The sequence below is a fragment of the Corvus moneduloides genome, chromosome 1 (assembly GCF_009650955.1).
Source record: "Corvus moneduloides isolate bCorMon1 chromosome 1, bCorMon1.pri, whole genome shotgun sequence".
NCBI classification, from domain to species: Eukaryota; Metazoa; Chordata; class Aves; order Passeriformes; family Corvidae; genus Corvus; species Corvus moneduloides.
The window spans coordinates 45,053,146-45,075,129 of NC_045476.1; positions in this window are offsets into that span (position 1 = coordinate 45,053,146).

Below are 21,984 nucleotides of genomic sequence, written 5' to 3' on the forward strand. Positions count from 1 at the left end.
CAGCTCTTCTCCAGACATTGGAGACTGAAATTTTCTCACCTTTTACAGAACCACGGAACCACAGTACAGTTGAGGCTGACAGGGAGCGCTGTCTAGTCTAAGACCTCCTCCATGGAGAGGAAGTCTTCCTAGCTCCAGACTTTCCCCTGGTGGCAGGGGCCTGGGATTCCTGGGGGCCAGTCTTCATGGCAAAGTTTCCGGCACAGAAAGTAGTAGAAGCACAGAAGTACCTCAGCCTTTCCCCTGTACTATGTGGCCAGGGCCTCAAACCCATTCAGCAGCAGGCGCACTTTCCCCCTTTTTTTCTGTCTGCTGTTGATGTAAAAGCCCCTCTGGTAGCCCTACATGTTCCTCACCACACTCAGCTGGATTTTGGGTTTGCTGAATCCATCGCTGAGAGCATGAAAGGCAATTTCCTTGTCCAGCTGATTTCAAGAACTGAAACCTTGTGACATCAGCTAAATTGATATCATCTAGCTTTCAGATCCAGCTAGGTACAGACAACCTTGAACTTTGTTATACAAAAACAGAGGCTGTTTAGGAAAAAAAGTGAAAAAAGGACTCATGGAAAATACCAAAACCCCAAAAATATGACTCAGGCTGCTGTTACCAGAGGAACAGGAGGGTTGCATATTAGCTGCTCTTGATGAAGCCTGGCCCTGGCCTCCTATGGTAAGGATGGTCTATTCAGTTCCTCCATCTGTGCTAGGGATGGAGCAGTCGCCACTGAGACTACTCAAGGTTTTGACATAGGCAAGCAAAGTTATTTTGCTGTTTCTGGCAGTCTATTACTATGGGTAACATTTACAGGCAGTCAAAGGTAGCTAAAAACAGGGACAAGCAATGAACTACGGAGATGAAATATGTGTGTGTGGATTTAAATGCTTATAACACAGAAAGTAGAAATTTGGATATCATCAGTGTCTTTTGATATCTACAAACAATCTAAATGTGCTCCTGTTGTCTGCTGCAGTAGGGAATCTCACACTGAAAAAAGAACTGCAAAAGGGAGAAGGCAAAAACTTGGAATTCACTTGGCCTTTCAAGGCAGTGAATCTTTTGCCCACATGGATGGGGAGGGTCTTCTTCCAGCAGAGGGGAACACTGCTGCTCTTGCATATGGCACAAGTTCATTACCCCAGCTTTTCCTGTAAAGGCAAATCAATAAGTATGAATTTAATTGTGTTCCGATCTACATCATGCATGTACTGGCATATGGGTATAATATGTAACACATATATAACCTGTGGAACAAGTTGCCATAAGACTCTGAGCCTGAATTTATTTTGAAGGTTTTCACATTACAAATTAAAACCAAAGTTATTGAGGTTTTTTCATTTATCTGAAACTGTAAAGTGCCTGCTTTCAGGGGAAAAAAGTTCAATCACACCTCAGATGAGCTAATTTAATTTCTGGCTTTATTTCCCAAGCTGGTAGTTTTCTGCAGAAATTCAGTGGTTGATTAATTTGCATCATTAATCATTTAAATAAAAGTGGACCCCATAAATTCAAAGAACAAATAAAGCCACTTGACTGCTAATTCAGCAAGATAATTAGAAGACTTCAGACATGCCAGCTGACAGAATATGATTAATAAAAATGAATAAACTTTGCTTGTAGGGTTATTCAATAATAAATTCTACTACGTTCTTCCTCCTTTAGTCTTCTGTGTGTGTGTATATATATATATATGTACACTTAAATTCAAGGTAATCTTTAGTATAAGAGAAGAAAGGGTCTTACAACTAGGGTTTGAAGAAGGTGAGATTTAAAAACAATAAGACAACATGAGTGCACGTTTGGCTCTTCTACTCATTAGTGAACACTTCTGCACTGGATCTTTCACTCCGAGATACATTATTCAAAACGTGTGCCTATAAGTTCTGTTCAGTCCTATGCAGATATGCTATTGGGCAGTGTCACCAGATCAGCACAATGCAAAATGAAAAGTAGAGAAATATGAAGATTTTGAGACAGTTGAACAGGTTACTGCATGTGGCATGTCCTCATCTGAAGGGACACATTTGCTGTAGGAGCACATTTCTCCGTGTTCAAGTCACTCATATTTAGTTTCATCCTTTGATCATAATTGTCATAGGTATTGTGCACCACAAGCGCTCAGCTATGATGTAAGTTCTAAATTCAGAGATCAATGAATTGATTGTACATCCCTTAGTATGTACAGATTACTCAAAGGTGAATATCAACAGCTGAAAACATTAAGGAAAGTTAGGACAGAACTTCCAGACTTAATGAAGGTTATTACTTTCAGATTGTTTCTTGAATGAGATGTCTTTAAATTAAATGGATTATTCATCAAGCTCAATCCATTGTAATTAGAAAGTACCAAAAGTCCCTGACCTTATACAAAAACAATACATATTGGTGGAACAGCTTTTAATAATGTATTAAGAACTAAAGTTAATATGGAGGTCACTAGTAGCTATGTCTGTACCTTCGTACGCCTTTGTCAATCACTCCCTGAGCGGGACATAAAATGCTTCTGTGTTCCCGTTTTCAGCTCTGGTAGTTGGGACATAAATCTAGAGAGTAGTAAGAGTAGAGTAAAATGTAACAAAATGGTGTATTTGCTTGTTGGACTGCATCTCAGCACTACATTTTCCTGTTGTCTGCTGGCAGATGTGTTGTGTTCTCAGACAAGATCTAAAATAGCTAGCGCAATAAAGTCCAGTTTTTAAAAACTTTTTTGTACTAGATTTGTGATATTCAAGTAATTTTTTTTTTTCTAAAATGTGATTTGAATACAATGATATGTTTCATTAAGATTCTTTTCTTTTTGTCAGTAAGGAAAACTTGCAGTGCCAAAATAGATACTATAAAAGACAACAGAATGAGGTTTTTTATAGATGATGCTTAAACTTAATCTCTTAGTCTCCAATTAGAATTTACCAGAAATGTTACACTGGGGGGAGGGGGAGTGTTCTAACGGAGGATTTCAATAAATTTAGCAGGAGATGTAGAAATGCAGGTGGTTCTTTTCCTGGCCTTGGTTTTTACCCAGTGCATCATGCCTGGCATGGTCATTAACTGTCTTTACCTGTTTCCTTGTGAGGAAGATGGAACTGACAGTATTTTGCCTGGGATCAACAAAACATACTCCCAAGAAAAAAGACGGAGTGCTTTATTCTGTTGCTAATAGATAGTAATATGAAAAGCAGTAGCAAGACCACTGGCCATGAAGATGTGTGAGGTTTCTTTTTGGTAAAAAGCAACTTGCTAGTCCATCCCTTCTGCAGAAGTACTGACCAGTGGTTCTAAACAAGATGGTGAACTTCCAAAACCTTGAAATCCGTTCACTTGCTATGAACCAGGAAACTATGACAAATCTACAATCCAAATTAAGATTCATGTACTCCGAGGCAGGGAGGGAACTTACTCTCAGATTACTCAGTACGACGTAATTACGGCTATTATTGGTCTGTTCACAGGAAGTAAAACTGCTCAAGTTTGGCTCCAGTGCTGTGGAGAGATCTAAGCACAATACTAGCACAGGAAAAAAATAATTGATTTCTTGCAGCTCCAAAGACTGGACTTAAGACAATTGTACACTTTGCCTGTGGGCACAAACTGCTGAAAATTCAACTTCTCTAGTTCTATCAGAAAAAAACACACTTTGTTTTTCTCTCCTGCAAAATGCTATATGCCCCAGGGTATTGAACACTGTAACAATGTTTTCCTTGAACCGTTCTAAAAATGGTATTTTTGGAAGACTGGAACATTAAACTAGTGAGCATTGTAAGTTTGGATTGAAGAGAGATAGGCCAGGAAAATAACAAAAATAATACCCCTAAAACTGAAAAAGTAAGTGAAATGAACGTAGACAATAGTGGCCACTCCTGAAATCCTTACTCTACCTTTATTTCCTTTGAAAATAAAAATTCCTGCCAGGATGAAAATTGAAAAGGATTTCAGGATTGGCTTCTAGATGAGAAAGTGAAGTTACACATGTATGTGACTGAATGCTTTCTTTTAGAAAAAAAGAGGGCAGAAGTGATATCATCATCATTTTGAAAAGGACTAAGCAGCCAAGATTTCCCTTTGAATCTGAAGTGTGTGTTTTCAGGGATGTGCCTGAACAGCTGTTGTGAAACTCATGTTCATGTTGTCTAATAGTTCCATCATCAAAGATGCATGAAACTTGACAAAAATGAAATCAAATACATTCAAACATCTCCATCACTTACCAGAAATTTTTGAAATACAGCAGAGAAAAAACTGAACAAGGTTCCATGTCTTCATCCTGTGAAATTTCATCATAATTTTTCCAAGATCTAATGGGCTGAAGATTGCCATTTCCATCCCTTATTTCTTGCCAGAAACACAAGGAAGTCACTTGTGCACAGCCTTTTATATGGGATTTCTCAAACTTGGAATATGTACCTCGAAATTCCAATAAAGATTTTGTTTGTTAGGTCTTGGTAAGATTCACAGTTTTGATCCAAATAGTGGGTGGAAAAATGAACAGTTATCAATACAATTAATGTGCATTTCACTGAATTTGGCCTCTTGGGGAAAACGAGCATGTGTTTTTGCCCAAAAAGTCCTACTGAAACACAGATGTGCAGATATATCAGGAAAGGCAAACTGTGGGAACACTCTCCGTTTTCTTGGAAAAGGCAGTAAAGAGAGACCATATGCAATGTCTGGTACTTCAGACTCAAAAAAATGCTGGTAAGCCCAAGAATCTGGTTGTGGGATGTTTTTTTCTATTTTTTCCAACAGATCATCTGCTTTTATGCAACTTATTACCTTTCCCTATAAGCTTTGCATTTTTTTTCTTCTTTTTCTACTTTTAAGAGTATATGATTTACACTAACCATCACTAATACTGGGATTTTCCCAGCATGCATCAGTCTTTTGAGTTTTACTTACTTGCTAATCTAGCTAAAACGGACTCAGCTTTACAGTATGTCAGGCCTCAACAACTGGACAACTGTTTACTTAATCAAACTCTGAAAGGATGAAGACCAACTGAAGTTCAAACTTCTTTTCAGGAAGATGCTTGAGGCTAATTCACAGGAAATACTCTCCCAGATTCTCTTTCCTAGATGATCGATGTTTGGGTTTAATCACTTGGTTTTTCAGGTGGGTGTTTTATTTTGTGTAGTCTGTTATTCTGTTTTTTAGTGTTGAATACCATGTTCAGATGTATTTGACCTGAAGTAATAAGTACCTTTCTTTCAGATCTTAATTAAGTTAAATGTTAGTACATGCAGGAGTGGTGTCTAATTGACTGCAACAGATCTTCAGCCAGAATAGTCACATCATCCAGGCTGAGTCACTTCTCCTGGAAAGTCCATGGCTTGTTATTTAGTTATAGATTTTCTTTTCTTATAAGGACATCTCTAGTAGGGAGAAGACAGATTTGATTGCACTCTTAACCAATTCTTCATCACTCTTTCAAAAAAAAAAAAAAAAAAGGAGCTGAATGATTCTTTGCAGCTGTCTACCAAATCAGTCTTTCCCATCAATTTTCTTTTATTTGATCCTTAGGTTTAAAAATCTGATTCAACATATTTCGTAAAAGAAAAAAATTCTTTTTCCTCAGAAAGCATTTTTTTCTCTTGAACTGCTATTCCTCACACCAGCCCTCCCGATGAAGATTTGATCTCTCTTCCCGTCTAGGTCCTTCATCTCTCTGAAGGATGCCTTTTAATTAAAGAGTTACTTTGCTTTGGATCATTTATTGTTATTTGTTTAAATGTTATTGTTTTTGCTTTGAATTGATTGCCCCTGTACAATCTGATCATTTGCTGTGGCACTGAGTGTATTTCTTCTGCTATTGCCTCAGGACATTGCTGCAAACATAGTGTTGCATTTGATAAAGATTCTCATGATAAAAGAATTTACAACAAAGGAAAAATTAATTTTTCCTAAAGCTCAGTGGCATCAAGATCACATAATGCCTCCCTTTTTCCCAGTTCCAATTCCCATTTGCTTAGAAAATAGCTTTCTATTTATTTGGACTAATATGAAAAGCACATTGTCATACAGACAACTGCAACACTCAACAGAACAAATGTGCCTTTGTCACAGGCATTTCTTTGTAGCTACCCTTCTTGCCATTAACAGGCTTAAACCAAGCAGTACTATTTTAGTCCAAGTGCAATTTTCTTGTTCCTGCAAAGAAACACCTTTTACTGTTCAGTTTAAAGTAAATTGACACTTGCAGCCATTCTCTGTTGTAAATTATTTTCCTTTCACGGTTTTTTACGAAGTTTTTTTCATTGAGTTTTCAAAGCAAGAAATTTCTTTGTTTCTTTTGTATCGTATCCAGTTTTGCTGATGCTATTGTTTCAGTTCTATAGAACGGTAAAAGAAGATAGAAATATTCCACTCAGCAGAAAGATGAGCAGTAATGTCCAGGAACAGAAATACTTAGAAATCAGTAGAGAACTTTGCTGTACTCAGAACAAAATAGTCAGTGACAATAACTTCTTATACGTCTAGTGATTGCACATGGCTCTTATTCCTGCTGAGCGTTCTTTTGAACCTTAGTGTGCATTGAAGCCCCCTCCTTGTGGGCTTTTAGCACATCGTGATGGGCAGTGGTTTATTCAGAACTTCCTCAGCTCATGAAATGATTTTGGATGAAAATCTGCTCCCTTCTGCCAAAAGCCTTCCATTCTGATATCAAATAGGACAAAACTTCCCTATCCATTTGCTACATAGCCATTGGTGTTCCATTACCTAATGGATATTATCAAAAGAGCTGTAAAGCTGCTTATTACCACAACAATATCATAGAAATATAGATATTCAGAGAGAAAAGAAAGTGAGTCACCTCTTGGCCAAACTATATTGTGGTCTTGTGCACAACAGTGTATTTCCTGTTGCTTTATCTAGTCTGGTTTTAGACATCAAGCACTGCTATTTCCCTGGGGAGATCATTCCACAGTCTATTACATTTCATTGTTAGCAAGCTTTTGCCTTGTGTGCAGTTCAAATGTCCTTATCTGGGATCATGCCAGATCACTCCCTGCACCGAGTAAGTTTTAAAGTCAATGAATTCCAGGTCTCTTAGGGAATTTTTAATAACTTGTGGGGTTTGGGGGCTGGGACTCTTTTTGTTTGCTTGTTTGGGGAGGGGGGCATGTTTGTTTGTTTCTTTTAAGAAAACGGAAAAAAGCAAAAATGACATTAATTTCTAAACTTACACATGCAAATTATTTTGAATAGTCCTTGAAGTGCTAGGTCAAAATTCAGATATGGAAGAAGTGAATATTACAATCTTTATCAAATTGTTTACTTTTAGTTACCACACTAGTTAGTCAGGTTTTAGTTTTGCTTTCTCAAAAGTTGTTTAAATGTTTTCTGAAACACGGGCCCTGGATTTTGCCTGAAGTTACTTTTGCTTACTTAATGCAAACAGGCAATATGGTTTAGATATCTTCTCGATGTGGAGCACTTAATCACTTGTATATATTCATTAAGTCTGAATCTTCATCACACTGATTGTTTAGGTTGTTCTAAGTATTAATTTTGTGAATTGAAATCAGACAGTTTTGCCACCAGATCTGCCAGAGCAGTACACATGCTCAGCATTTCCCAGAGCTTCCACATAGCACAGTACTTCAGTGGGTCTTCACAGACCTTCTTCAGTTCCTTTGTGCTACTTGAGGCTGCAATTCACATTTCTTTTGCCACCTTGTCTTAAAATTCCTAGCATAGTCCCTCCTAAGTGATTTATATTCCTTCTAAAACTGTACAATTTTCATATCTTGGCTCTGAAGAGACCCTGTTTATTGCTGAAACCTTCACATGACCTTGATGTTTGCTGTCTGACATATCATGGTAAATAACACACCACATGAGACTATGGCATCTACAGACCATATTAAAAGAGAACGTGAAGGTCTGGAAAGGAGTGAGCAAGGCATGATTTCCTCTGACAGTCTATAGATCTCTCTTAACCTGGCTGCTTGGATGAGGGGAGACAAGATTTTAGAACATCTGAATATCCAAAGTTATGTTTGGCTCTTTTTAGCCAAAGCGGTCTCCATAATTGTGAGGAGAGGCAGTAACAGTTGCCTTCAGCTGGAATCTTCCCTTTGGGATTTTCTCTCACATAGAAACTACCCAGATTTTTCCATGTTTGTGTTGCAAACTAGGCATGAGTTTTACAGTATTTTGGTATCCTCTGTGGACACCCTGAGAAAACATTGAATGTAGCTGATGTAACTTTCATCAAAGTATTTCTAAAATTGGATGCAGTAGATGTTTATTTTAAGGCAGGTTTACTAATGCACAGCTCAGACTAAAAGCTATTATCAACAAGAAATGAAATAATCAATATTTGAATCCCACCTGTATTTAACCTTTGTATGTTATATCTATACCTATACATGAGGACAAAGTAGAGTAATTCTCTTTCTCTCTTGCTTATTACAGCACCACCTAGCAGCAAAATGTAATGATGCCTTATTTCCCCAGGGAGTATAAAGATGATTGATGAATGACTCCTTTGGCAGTTCTGCCCATGCTAAAACAAATGCAGAAGAGGCAAGCCCTGATTCCTGCTGCCACCACAGACTCTGGGGACTTGCTGGGACTGGGGAGAAAGTGCTGCTGAGTGGTGGGTCAGGGGCAGCCCTGAGTGGGTGGACTGGACCATCTAGTGCTGTTTCCTCTTGTATCCAGAATATTTCCAGGACTACTGTACTTTTTAGGCACAGATAATTGCCTGAACCTTAGCTAATAGCCAGCAGCAGCTGAAATCATATTGCTATCTGGCAATTACCTCTACATGTGTCAAGTGTGTGAAGTCCAGCAGACTTTTGACCTTTTGTATCATTATGTTCTGCAGTAGTTTCTTTGGGAAGGCTGAAGAATACAAACCACTAAAAGGTAATACCTTTCAGATGCCCTGAAGTTACAATGAAAAGAAAGTGAAACCATTTTAAACGTCATTAATGAAGTGATACAGTAATTAAATTCTAATTAACCAAAGAGACAGTTGTTTCTTACTTTTGTATGCACTTCTGCTGTTGCTCCTAGTTCAGTTACAAATGTTTCAGTAATGCCACTTCCATATCAATCCACATTTTATAAATCTTATTACTGGAAAAAATTTGGGGGGTTCCTGGGGGAAAACAGCAATTAGTGTCTGAGACAGTGACACTAAAACAGGTCAGAAGGAATCTTATAGTACAGAGCTAACTTTAGCATTTAATAATATTCAAAATTTTTGCCCATTAAATCATGTTCATACTTTCCAGCTGTGATACAACTGATTTTCTGGGCGGCAAGAGAGTTAGACAGTCCTGTGTGAGCTCCCGCAGCTGGCATTGGGAGTGAGATCTCCACATTGTAGCCTGGGATTGCAGTAGAGATGCCCCTTTTCTAGACATGATTATTTGCATCACAAGGAAATTCCGGTGAAGTTTACAACAGTCCTTTGAAATGGCAAAACATAGCAGTGAGAGATTGTTTTTAAGCTGGAGTGTCTCACAAGAAACTCCCTAGGACACAACTTCTGAAGAGGAAAACAAGGCAAAGAAGCAAACCAGAAGAATTTAATCTTTTCTTCCTTCCAGAGACTGTCAATTTAATAAGACTTATTCCTTGTGCAGTTATAAAGATAACATGATTAATATGAAGAACTGAAATTCTGACTTCTAAAACTGTGTAACAAATGAGAGATTCTATGTTTTTTAGGAAATCTGCCTAACTCTGCTGAAAACTGGGATTGGCCAGGCTGTGATAAAATATACCACATAAAAATTTGCATCTCCAAAAGGGTTTATTGCAAAAAGAATGAAAAGTAATGATTTAATATTAGTTTATTTTCAAAACCCCTCACATATAACTTCATTCTTAATCTTTTCTTTAATTACACATTACACATTTAAGATTTAGGGCAAGTTATTGAAAATCAATAAGGTTATAAATGTAGAATTGGTAATTACTGCATGACTTGTGCAATATCTTATTTGCATAATTCATTTACTGGCAACTTGCATTTTAATTAACCTAGAATGAGTGCTTCAGTGAAATTGTAATTTACTGTACTAAATTGAAAAAGTTGTCAAATCTTGCACTTAGTCATGCAACTGTGAATTTCATTGTCTATGAAAGATTAAGAATTGTGCAATTAAGATGATGAATTCAATTCGGGATTCCCAATGTATTATATAAAACTTTGTTTTTTCCTGGTGAATTGCATTTAAGACATGGTAATGATCAGAAATACTGACAAATTAATAAGTTTTGCTGACCAGATTTTCCTCTACAGTAGTCTAGATAAAGATGTCATAAAATACAATTACAAGGAAAAAGTTGACAAAGAGGCAGTCGCTTTAACCCCAGATTCTCCAAGCTGACACTGAAAATACGAACAAAGGCAACAGAATCTTGTCATTCTACTGGTTAAACTGTGCATATGAAGTGTTTGCTTCTTTTTATTAGGTAAGCAAAAAGTTTAATGCCATCCTAGGAAGATAGCTCTGGTAAACTCAATATCAAGATTTTCCAAAATTCTGGAATGATTATATGGAGTCATTCAACAAAAGTGCACTTAGTTCTTAAAATAAGAAGAAAATTCAGTTACATTTTTACTGACCTGCTTATGCTGTAGCAGTTTATATGTAAAATCAAATATGCAAAATTCCCTTTCTCATCTGTCTCCTGCTGACAGTCATCCGTATATTACTGAATTTTCCCTAAACTTTGATTTGATACCAATGTCCATATTCTTGGAAAGAAATTCCGTAATGGCTTTTCCCCAAAATTTGCATTATAATATTGTTTCAAATACATTTTTAGTGTTCATCTGGAAAACATCAAAAAGGCTATGTTATTGCATTCTGGTTATCTGTGCTCTGATACAATCTGTTCTTTCTGAAAACCCATAACACCACAGTGGCTTTTAAAAGGGCAATCATGGTGGACGTGTGTCTTCTCTCTTACAGCACTCCAGAGCTTGTGAGTATATTAACATGAATATATAGGTGAAGTTAATTTAAAGAAAGCAGTAGCTTTTTAACCCATAAGATAGGAAGTTTTCGTCACTGGCACAAAAAGAACAGCCAAACACCATCTCATGTCATTGCCATGGGGCAGGGAAATGGATTCTTTTCTCTCCCTTCTAGGAGGAAAGGTGTTTCTTTTTCCAGTCAGCGAAAAGGTGGATGTGGTTGGGTCAGTCAGCCTCTGTAATGAACATTTCTGCATGTGCATAATTCTCTATTTTTGTATACTTCTTTTATCAATATTGTTGTGGTTACTGTTCATTTTCTTATCTCATTGCTGTTTCCAGAAAATTGTTCTCATCTCAAGCTGTAATTTTCACCCTTTTGTGCCTCCAGTAGTCAACTCTGTCCCCAGAAGAGGGAGGGGCAAGTAGGGGGGAACAAGTCAGAAGTATCTGGAATGGGAGAGTCTTGGGGGGGAGGGGAAGGGGACACTACCTTTGGGATTGTCACACTCAAACCATGACACCATCCATTTCATCTTACTTCCAGTGTGGTGGCTGAGATTTAGACAGAAGATATAATTTAGTTTTTTCAGGGCACTTCTATGTTAGTAGATATGCCACAATATGTAATGCAATTTGTCTGCTACACTCATTATGCAGCATGCTGTCTGGCACCACAGCCCCTCTAGACAGAAGGTGCTGACAAATTAAAGAAGAAAGCAGCAAGCATTTGATCTTCTGTTTATATTGCTTTTCTCAGAAAAACAGGAGAGCCAATTCAACAGAGATTTGGTTGCCACTGTTCAAACACAGCTCCTGACCTGAGGGGTAAACTGGAATTTCTTAGCTTTATCATCTTGATAAATTTAAATACAGCACAGTCTTTAAAAAGAAAAAATTTCCAGTACATATCTTCTCACATTTTCTGCTCAGGTACATGTCAATGACATTGTTTTCTAAGCAGACATGGTGCATGTCATTTTAACCTAGCAAATTTGAGGTAGAGCTTTCCAGAAAGAAAAAAAATGTAAGCTTTTCCTTATTGGTTTTCCTTCCTATCATCAAGAAAATGTTGCTTGAAGCATCAGAGCTTAATATCAAGCTGGCTTACTACGGGACTGTATATTTGACCAGCACAGATTGTGCTGAGGGTGAGAGAGAATATTAAGTTTTTATGCAGTAAGCACCATAAAGTTCTATTTCCACCTACCGTACCAGATTTTAACAAAATGCTATAGTGCATGAAAGTGTCATTAACCTCCTGTCTCCAGGCTTAAATCCTTACACTGTGAGCGGAAGTTCTAACTAAATTTATTTTCCCAATGAGATACAGTGACTATAATGCAGTTGATATATTTACTGACTTTAATATTGGCCTTGATTATCTGAGGTGAAAAACAGGAACAAAAAAGAGAAATAAAAATAAAAACATTGTTAGGTGCTATTTTTGCTCTGGAAAAAACCCCTCATTTCTGTTCCAAGATTCAGGCTTCTGCAGTGAAGTGTTCACCAGTACCTGAACAAGTTAATTGAAAACGGCCTTTGATACCTCTGTGATTGCTGCTGTGGGTCAAAGGGTGGCATGCACTTGGAAAATCTACATAACTTGCAAATGAAAAAAGGGGCTAATGTAGATCAAAACCGGGGCTCAGACACATATCCACAATTAGTATCAATCAACAATTTAGACCCTCCATGCTAAGGCACAGTAACAGTGCATGAACTGCTCCCAGATTCCTAAATGTTAAAGACTGTGTGGCATAAATTCCTGCCCAGTGAAAAGGCTAAGCTGTGGCACTACCTATATGTGTGTACAAAGCCCTCTGGATTAATGAACAAAAGACTATAGCTCAAGGTATCATAATGTGACTGCATTGGAGCCTCCCATGTTGCAGACTTTCACTTACTGTTAAAAAGAGCTTAAACATTTAGCCTTTTTTCCCCAGCAATAGCTAAAAAAGAAAACTGTGCTATATAAGCACATGATCTGTTTTCCTAATGTGCCTTGTGACATCTCTTGTAATGGAGATAGTAAATTCTCAGTACCAGTTCAGCCCCTTGCACCTCTGAGAATCATAAAAGAATATATATTCACATGAGAAGGCCATCCATTTCTCTCAGATCTGCAGAAATCCTTCAGATGATAATGTCTTCTGATGATATAGGCTGGATAAGGATCATTGTAGTGAGGAAGGGGGTGTCTACAGTGCATTCTCAATCAACATAGTTTCTCTTAACATATGATTTCATATTTCTATTTTAAGTGAAATTATATTTCTTATTTCTTTTGAAGTTTTCTACAGCAAGAACCACTTCTATTACCTGCGTAACATCTCCCTCTTAACTTCTCCCTACTTATTTTGTAAAGGCTCAATATATTTATTATATTTCTGTTCCTCACTTTCCTGTTACTTTACACTGATCAGTCTGTAAAATGGAATTTCAGAAAAAGATGAACTCATTGTTCTTCTATTTTAACACAGCATTCTGTTTGCAGAATTACTTTAATCTCTATCTCTATATAGCTATTACCTTTTGGCTACACTCAGTGATTATAGTGGAATTGTGCTGTATTGAAGCAATGGAAATTTCTATCTTTACAGACCATGCTTATAGCAAAAGAAACTTAAATATATGAACATAAAGCATTGTACAGCTTTAACAGATATGTATAGGTTTACATAGGAAATATGAAAAATTATTGAGAATAAAAAATATTCACAGTATTCAGATGCCTACTGTATCAGAAGAAAAATGTCCAAATAAACATGAGGGAAACAAACATTGAAAGAAGAATTTTCTCCACTACGTAGTTTGATTGGGACTCCACAGTGTGGACAACTCCTCTAGCAGAACCTTTCCAAATTAGTTGATTTTTTGGCTCAGTAGTGTCACTAACACTGGTTACTACAGCTGTGATAAACAGAAGCATTTGAGCTAATAGGTCAAGAACCATTTTCAGATGGAAAGCTTTTTGCGCCTTTCAGATATATGCCCAAGTGCACACATTGCATAAGCAAAAAGTGAAATCGAAAAGCTACCTCTGCTGAACCAGCACCTTACTTCTGAGAGAAATCTATTTCTCTCACCTGTGAAAGCACAATTAATTACCACATCTAATTAAGCACGTTTGCAAAATATAGCAAAGGGTTCACATAAATAACGCTTCTTTTCTGAGTGACACTCCTTTTTCCCTTGGTATGTGGAATACTAAAGCTAGTGCTCAGGCACAGTTACAAACTTACTGCAGCAATTAAAGCTGAAAAAGGTTCATAGTCAGTAAATTAATCAGTCCTTGTTTGGGGGTAAAACCGCTTGTCAACAGTGGAATAAGATAGACCACACCTGGATTTCAGGGGTTTTTTGTGTTACTACGCCACAGCCCAAAAGCTTCCCATGGGGCTGAGCAAGTCAGAAACTTGTATATGATAATATAAGTTGCTTTGGGGATTGGAGAGGAAATCTGAAAAAAGACCAAAAATGCCTGAAATATAAAGAACTATTGAACTCCATAGTTATCAATGTTTCAAACTTATGTAAAATCTCTTAAAAGTTAAGGAACTGTTCTGTACATTAGAAGTCAAGGCTTTGCTTGGAGCCAAGTCCTGCACATCTGTCAAAAAGTAAAGTCAGTTTGGAACAGCAATATCTGGGATACAGTTTGGCACAAAATTAGCTGACTTATTGGATGAATCATTAATTTTGATTAGAAAGAGATTGCTTGTTTAAACGGTTGCTATCCAGCTTTGATTGCTTCCTAAAATGAGCAGATTAATATCTTCTTGGAAAACGGAAAAGCTTAGTATATTTTGGTTTGCAAGTACAGCATTTAAGAATTTGGATCATTGTCTATGTTTGCTTCTTCTGTGAATTTTTATTTACATGAAGAACAACGAACGACAATGCTCATTGCTATTCAGCTGTCTTTTCTGTTTTCAGGGCTTCAGTTCTTTCAGCAGTGGTAGTGGTAGTACAAAACCTCAAGATCTCAAAATGGGAAGAATCTTGGACACCTTTGATGCTGCACCTGTACAGCTGATCTGTGTGCTCTCTCCTTCCCTCCCTGCCTCATCATGGTCACTGTTAATGTATCCAGCGCATTATTTCCTGTTCCAGAGAGAGGTCAGAAGATGGTTTGGCCTTGAGCATACTTTACAGAAATTTCAGGACTTTGAAAAATTTTTCCACCATTGCTGCAACTCCTTAAAAGTCCACAGTAAAACACAAAAAATATCATTGAATATTCCAGAAACTGATGTCAAAAGAAGGCCCCTGATTTGTACACATGCTGTATTTGATGCTTTTGTTTTAATTATAACAATTTAGGGAAGGTTTAACTTGAATAAGGAAGAATTTATTAAGATTTATTATTTAAAAAATATTGCAAGACTCCAAAGAATAGTATCTTATAGGCAAGACGATATTTTTTTCTTTTAATAAATAACCTTGCAGATACCTTTCATTAACTTCTGTTACTTTGAATCATGCCCAGGATAAACATCAAGAAGTTAAATCAGACTAAACATTATAAGTAGTATATTCTTCAGTTGTAATTACTTATACACAGGAATCCATTGCATTCAGTAATTTTAAAATGCACTATTTTTAGGATATTTTCTTAGGAATAAAAATTTGTGGATTTATAAGCAACCGAATCATCTGAACACCACCAGAGGAATTAACGTAGTTAATCTCTAGCTGCCTCTTTCTAAAACAACTACTGCTGTGAACAAAGAGTAAATAGTAAGGCCTTTCTATTTCAGATATCTATGCAGTGTGTGAAAATGGGATATTTATAGAGTTTTAAAATGGGTTAAATGAAAATTCATTAGGAAGAAATTTGTTTAATTTTGGAGAATATCTTCACCTATGTCCTTTAGCACATAAATTCTGTCACAAGTTGAGCAGCAGTTCCTTACAAATAAGGGAAAAGTTCTTTGCTTTCTAATATTTTTTAAGAACTCACAGCAGTACAACTTTTTCCACAATGTGAAAATCATTATGGTGGGTAGTTTTCATGCACAGTGCATTCTACACAGTTATTTAAAAGGGCACATTCACCAAATTAGGGCCTCCTGTGGATGTTTGGAAGGAAAACATGCAAACAGTCACCACATAATGCAGACCAGGCTATGTATTCTCGTGCTCAAGCTTTCTGAAGAGGTTAGTCAGTGAGTTTCTGGTAGTGAAGGAGCTGGACTTTATAAGGTTGCATGCTCAAGGTGTTAGCCACAACCTTCCTCACCCAGAATAAGGGACTTCTTATCTCTGGTGCTTTTGCAAGAGTAGATGAGGAGAGTAACTGGGAGTCGGAATAAAAAATCTCTTACTTTTGTCCCACAACAATTTTTCAAGAAATTAAATTTTAATGATACCGCATAAATTCCCCTCCTGAATATACGCTCTCTGTCAGCCACTCTATTAAAAAATCTCCCTCTACTCAATTTCCCCCTTGCTACAATTTAGAGAGGTGCTTTACCCACAAAACAGAGCTCTTCTTATACAATAACTTTGTAAAGTATCAGCTGACAAAACTAAAAAATTATGTTGCAAAGTACTTAAGTTTAGGGTTAAAAACATGCTGTAACATACATTAAACACCTCAAAGTACCCTGGCTTGTTGTTTCTTAGCATGATATTAACGGCTTTTGCTGGAGTGTTACCAGGAGAACAGAGAACTAAGTTCTCTCAGCAGCCATTATGAGTAATGCCTCATTTTCTGACCCATCAAAAGGCAAGGAGCAAGGTATAGAACTGAGTTTCTTTGGACAGTTAAAATCCCATTTTAAGGCAGGATATCATTATGTCTGTGAAGAATACACATAATGATAAAGCAACCAAAATCATAATGAGTGGAGTAATCATCTCTCCTTGCCTCAGCTAGAGGAGCACGGACAGAATGTTCAAGACAAGAAAAGTTACATTTTTAATACCCAGAAAATGTTATGTCAGGCAGGTCACAACTCTGCCTTTAATGAAATGAAATGCCTTTAATTGGAAGCCACCTGCAAATAGGTTAGCATATATATACAGCCTGCTCAGTTCCCAGCAGGTAATCTATTCTGTGACAAGTACATTTCAGTTAGAAAGAAAAGTCCCTACAATGCATCTATTGTGAAGTGTAGCTAATGTGCCATTCGTGTACAATCATAAACAGCTTTAAAAGTGCATTGATTCTGTTTATTTTCATTTGAACATACAGTCATTTCTTGAAATAACTGGGAAACAGCAATCAAGAGAAAGCAGTTGATTAGCAATTTAAAGCAAAGCAAAATGGAAACATTTTTCGTACACTGTCAAGATTTATTCTAAGTGCCTCCCGTTAAACAGTATTGCTTACAGTAGCAGGCTGCAGTGATTCACTGCCATATTAATATGCATTGCTGAGTACAAGTAAAATCTATATTCAGTTACATAAGATTTCAGTGTTTTACTGTTGATGGCCTTTTCTTTGAGCATAAGCTTTTTGTTGCACATGACATCATAGTCCATTAAAATATGAAACTTCTTGGACCAATGTCAAAGACACATCCCCAAGGTCAATGGAATTATTCAAACTTGAAGCCAGAAGGAAGGCAGAGGAATAAAGCACTCAAAAGCTTGAGGTATTTTGAGGACTTGGACCATAGCATCTTCTCTGACTGGGTAATTACTTTCTAGATTGCAGCTTCTCATTTGTGACATTAAAAATTTTTATTTTACACAATTCTCATGTGGGGGGGGGGGGTGTGTGTGTGTATTTGCATCCATATGAGAGTGGACTAAAAAGGAAATATATAAAAATGTAGCCATTTACGAGGCTCTGTCATAAGAAATTTCTGGGTGGCCATTGCAGACTTTGATTCTTATTTGTTGAATAAATGGCAATTTTTGAAAGTTACGATTTTTTTAATCTAGGAATTCTATAATATTTATAGAGGCCCTTATAAGTGGGAAGATACTTGAAAATATATTTATTGTGTAAAAAAATTAGTTTTATTTTTGAAATTAATGGTTATTTTTCAGGTGTAACCTTTAGTCAAACTGTCTTCTGATGTGTGCCAATCAGGTCTCCTGAGCTAGTTTAAAATCTGGGCTGTCTTTTCCCAAAATCTGGTGTGTACCGCAAAAAATGACACTGAAGATGATTTAGGAAGCACCATTTTCAAATCATAACAGATAATTGCACTCTGAGGATAGTGTGATATTTTCCATTTCATGAATGATATATGAAACTAAGGCTTTGCTATGTTTCTTGATTAAATAGTTTTCAGAGTAAATTGAAGATGTCTCAGTATATTGTCAGATAAATATCTTTTTACTATCCATATTTTATGTTGATAAATGCGTTTAAAACTATTCCTTGGAAAGCACTTCATTTCTGTACTAATTGTAGCCATCTTTCTTTTTTGGAAAGGTTTACCATAGTTGGTCAAACGATCTTCATGTACAGATGTTATATCAGCTAGAATCTGGATCCTTCTTATGCTCATAAATACGTGTAATTCATAAAACATATAAACAATTCCACTGTGCTTTCATGCTTGGAGCTGGAAGGATAGTTAAAGCTTCGCTGTGTGGGACTGTATGATCCTAATGTGCTTTCTATCATCTGAGATGATAAGGTAGAATTATCTGTCCAGCATCATGGTAGATGATCAAAAAATTAGTGCCAGAAACATTAAGCACCAAAGAGATAAATATTATACTGGTGTATACCACTAGCTGTATCAAAGAAGAAGAAAAAAACTCAAACAACCCAAAACCATACCCCTCAATCAAACAATCCCCTCAAAACCACCAGTGAAATTATGAGTACTTATTCTGTGTATTTATGTAGGAATGATTTACAATATAAGTGAAGGGCACCAAATCAAATTGTGTCAAATATCAAAGCTCACATTCCTCAGGGTTGTTATGAGAGGTTAGAAACACACATCTCCCTTTCTAAAATTAAATAAATGCTGAAACAAACAGTGACAGAATTTACTAGAGCTAATCAACATGTTTAGAGTCCGGCTTGTGACAGATCTTGCTGTCCCCGGTTTTCTGAGAAGGCATATAAATAACTGGTCATATTCTCTCTGATCAAAATGAAGCCATGACAAAGCTGATAGTGTCTGAGACTGGCACTGAGATGTGATCTTGAGTGACCAACTGTAAAACTGTCTGTTTCTCTGTCAGATTTCGTGTATTGTAGACTATGAAGCAACTAGATGAAGGTCATCTTGTCAGATAGGTAACATTAAGGTTTTATGCTACAAAAGTGAATGAGATATTGCACCAGAAATGTTTAAAATAGAAAGTGACAAAAATATGATTCCACTGAAGCTTTTTATGTGCTTATAGCAGCAAAGAGATATCAAAACTTACTCAGCCTTCCTCCATGCTGGAGGAGGGATCGTAATTTTTGCTGGCACATGCTGTTATTGAGATACCTACTTGTATTGATGCAAAGGTCATTTTCTTGAGAAGTTATATTTATGCTCAAGAAAAAGAAGAAACTCTAGCACAGGGTATGCAGATGGTTTCACTCAGTGGAATCTAATGTGGGCTCAAAGCATCTGTTCTGAGAAAACAACTGCTGAAGAGAATGGGATTATATGGGATTTGGCCTGTTGCCATATGTGGCACACTGATTTGGGTTGCTGCAAAACATAAATGTGATATCTTTGGAACACTGAGAATGCCTCTGGAAACTACAGTCAGTGCAATCTTCTGGAGATATTTTGGAAGAAGCTCTTGAAAAATCTGGAATTTAAGGAGCTAAAGTCTCCACCAGTTATAAACAAGTTGATTTATTTTTCAATTTTGTAATTTTGTCTGATGAAGTTTTAAGCCTGGATTTGATCCTTATTTAAAGGCACTGAGTAGTGTGCTTTTAGCTTGTGACTTTTTCTGCCCATAGGGCTGATTACAGGCAGCACTCAGTTCAGTAATTTGGCCTGTCACCATCAGATATATGAGGGCCCAGGACTAGGGAGACAGAGTCCTTTCAAGAAATTGCTCAGCCTAGCTTGAAATGGGGATTTCAGGTCATATCTACATTTATGGGATGAGCAAGAGCAGTAGAAGATTAGAAAGTGAAAAGGATTGGACTGGATGCCTTTGCTTACATAGCAATGGTGTGAGATGAGGTGGAAGGAGGTGTTCCCTCGACCATTTTGGCCATGGATGTTCAGTGCCCACTGGTGACATCAGGTGGGCTCCTGGAGTGCATCTCTGGCTTCCTTCATTCTGAGAATACAATTTGCATGCTCTGCAATATAAACCAAAATGTGGTAAGTGGGGGCACATGGGAGATCTGCTTCAAAAATTAATTCCTAATCTGAGCTAACACTGATGTAGATACATGCTCAGACTTAGAGCACAGAACTGTCGTTCAGTATGGGAGGGGTGGTATATCTTAAAGCAACCAGGACTACTTTCTTCCCACCCCCAAATCTATTGACTTCCCTGTCACAGTGGACAGGGTATCTGGAGCAGAGAAAAAAGAGCTGTGACCTATTTCCCCTACTTCTGTTGATGCCCCATTCATGTACAGTTGATCACAGTTCAACCAGTCTGGTTCAAAATTTTCACATGAAAAGAAATTAAATGCTTTACTTTCTTAGTGTTCCATCAGCAGCAGTTTCAACTACTGTGGGTATTTGATGACTGCAAGTCAAAATATCTAAAATTTAGAACCCTTTTAGTCAATGTAAATATGTAATAGCTTCCAGGGGTAACTCAGGTGTCTTAAATTGAATGCCCAATGACTAATCTTTGTATTGTTTTTAATGAATGTTAGTACGTGAGCCTTAAATTGTAATAATGACATAAATGTAAAGAATGGATTTTTAAACCTCTTTTTCAAACACAGACAAGCTTCTGACTGCTAACATTTCAGCCTGCAGGTCAAAGGACAAACCCCAAAATTCAGAATGAGAAATAATAAATGTTGAAAAAAGTAAGTGGGAACATCAAATTTTAATGGACCTTATGATTTTAAATAGAACAAGAGGTATAAAGCCAAGTTTGGTTCATTGGTTGGTTGGTTGGTTGGTAGGATTTTTCAGTGTACCTGTTCATCCTGTTCCTTCCCTCAGCTGTATGGACACCTTATTATCTTCTTTTACGTCAGTACCAAGTTTATATATGGATCTTCCATTAAATTTTACCGCATCCTCCTTTTTTGGCCCCACCAAATTATTAATTTCTGCATTTTTTCCAGTCCTAAGGGAAACTTACAAAGAGCCTGGAGGACAAATGCTCTACTGGAATGCACCACTTTTAGAAAATGTGGAAATTTATTTCTAAACAATTTGGCAGTGTGCTTATTTTCCACCTCAGTTATCTTCTTTAATCACTTCTCCCATTTGTGTATCTAGTTTTTGTGGGCTTTTTTCTCCTCTCCTTCTCTTTTTCTCCTTCAGCTTGTGGTAATGGTACAGAATGCTGATAAGCAAGACTAGTCTCCAGTCAGATAATCATTTTGGCCACCAAACACTGACTGAGCTTCTAAAGGAAATTTTCAGGCAGAACAAACCTTTAAAGCCCAGTAAAAGCATTTGATATGCAGTCGTTGCAGGTGCATCCACTGAAAACTGTTCAGACAAGGACTTGCTATGACACTGATTGCACCAAAATGATATCATATAAGCTTTCTCTATTTTTGCTAGTACTTTTGCCATATCAGCTGCACATTACAGTAATAAAACTGGCTTTAATGGACATGTGGAATGGTGCATTGGTGATATGCAACGCTGAACAAAGAGTGCTATTATTACCACATAATGTAAATCTTTGCATAACTAGTCAGTGGGCAAAAATTTTCAGCTGGAGTACATGCATATAACTCCTGGGAGATCAAGGGATCTCTTGAGAGTGGGAGTTCAATCTTAGGACTTATGAAGAAGAATGACCCTTAGTTGGCATTTGCTTTTATTAAAAAACACATGCAAGGGTAAACGTTTGAAGAGGGTCTTGTAATCCTTTTTGCATTTGAAGTATGATTTAGGTGAACAGCTGATTATTCAAATCTCTAACTACCAGCTTCTTTCTTGCAATCAAGTGTTAGGATTGTTATC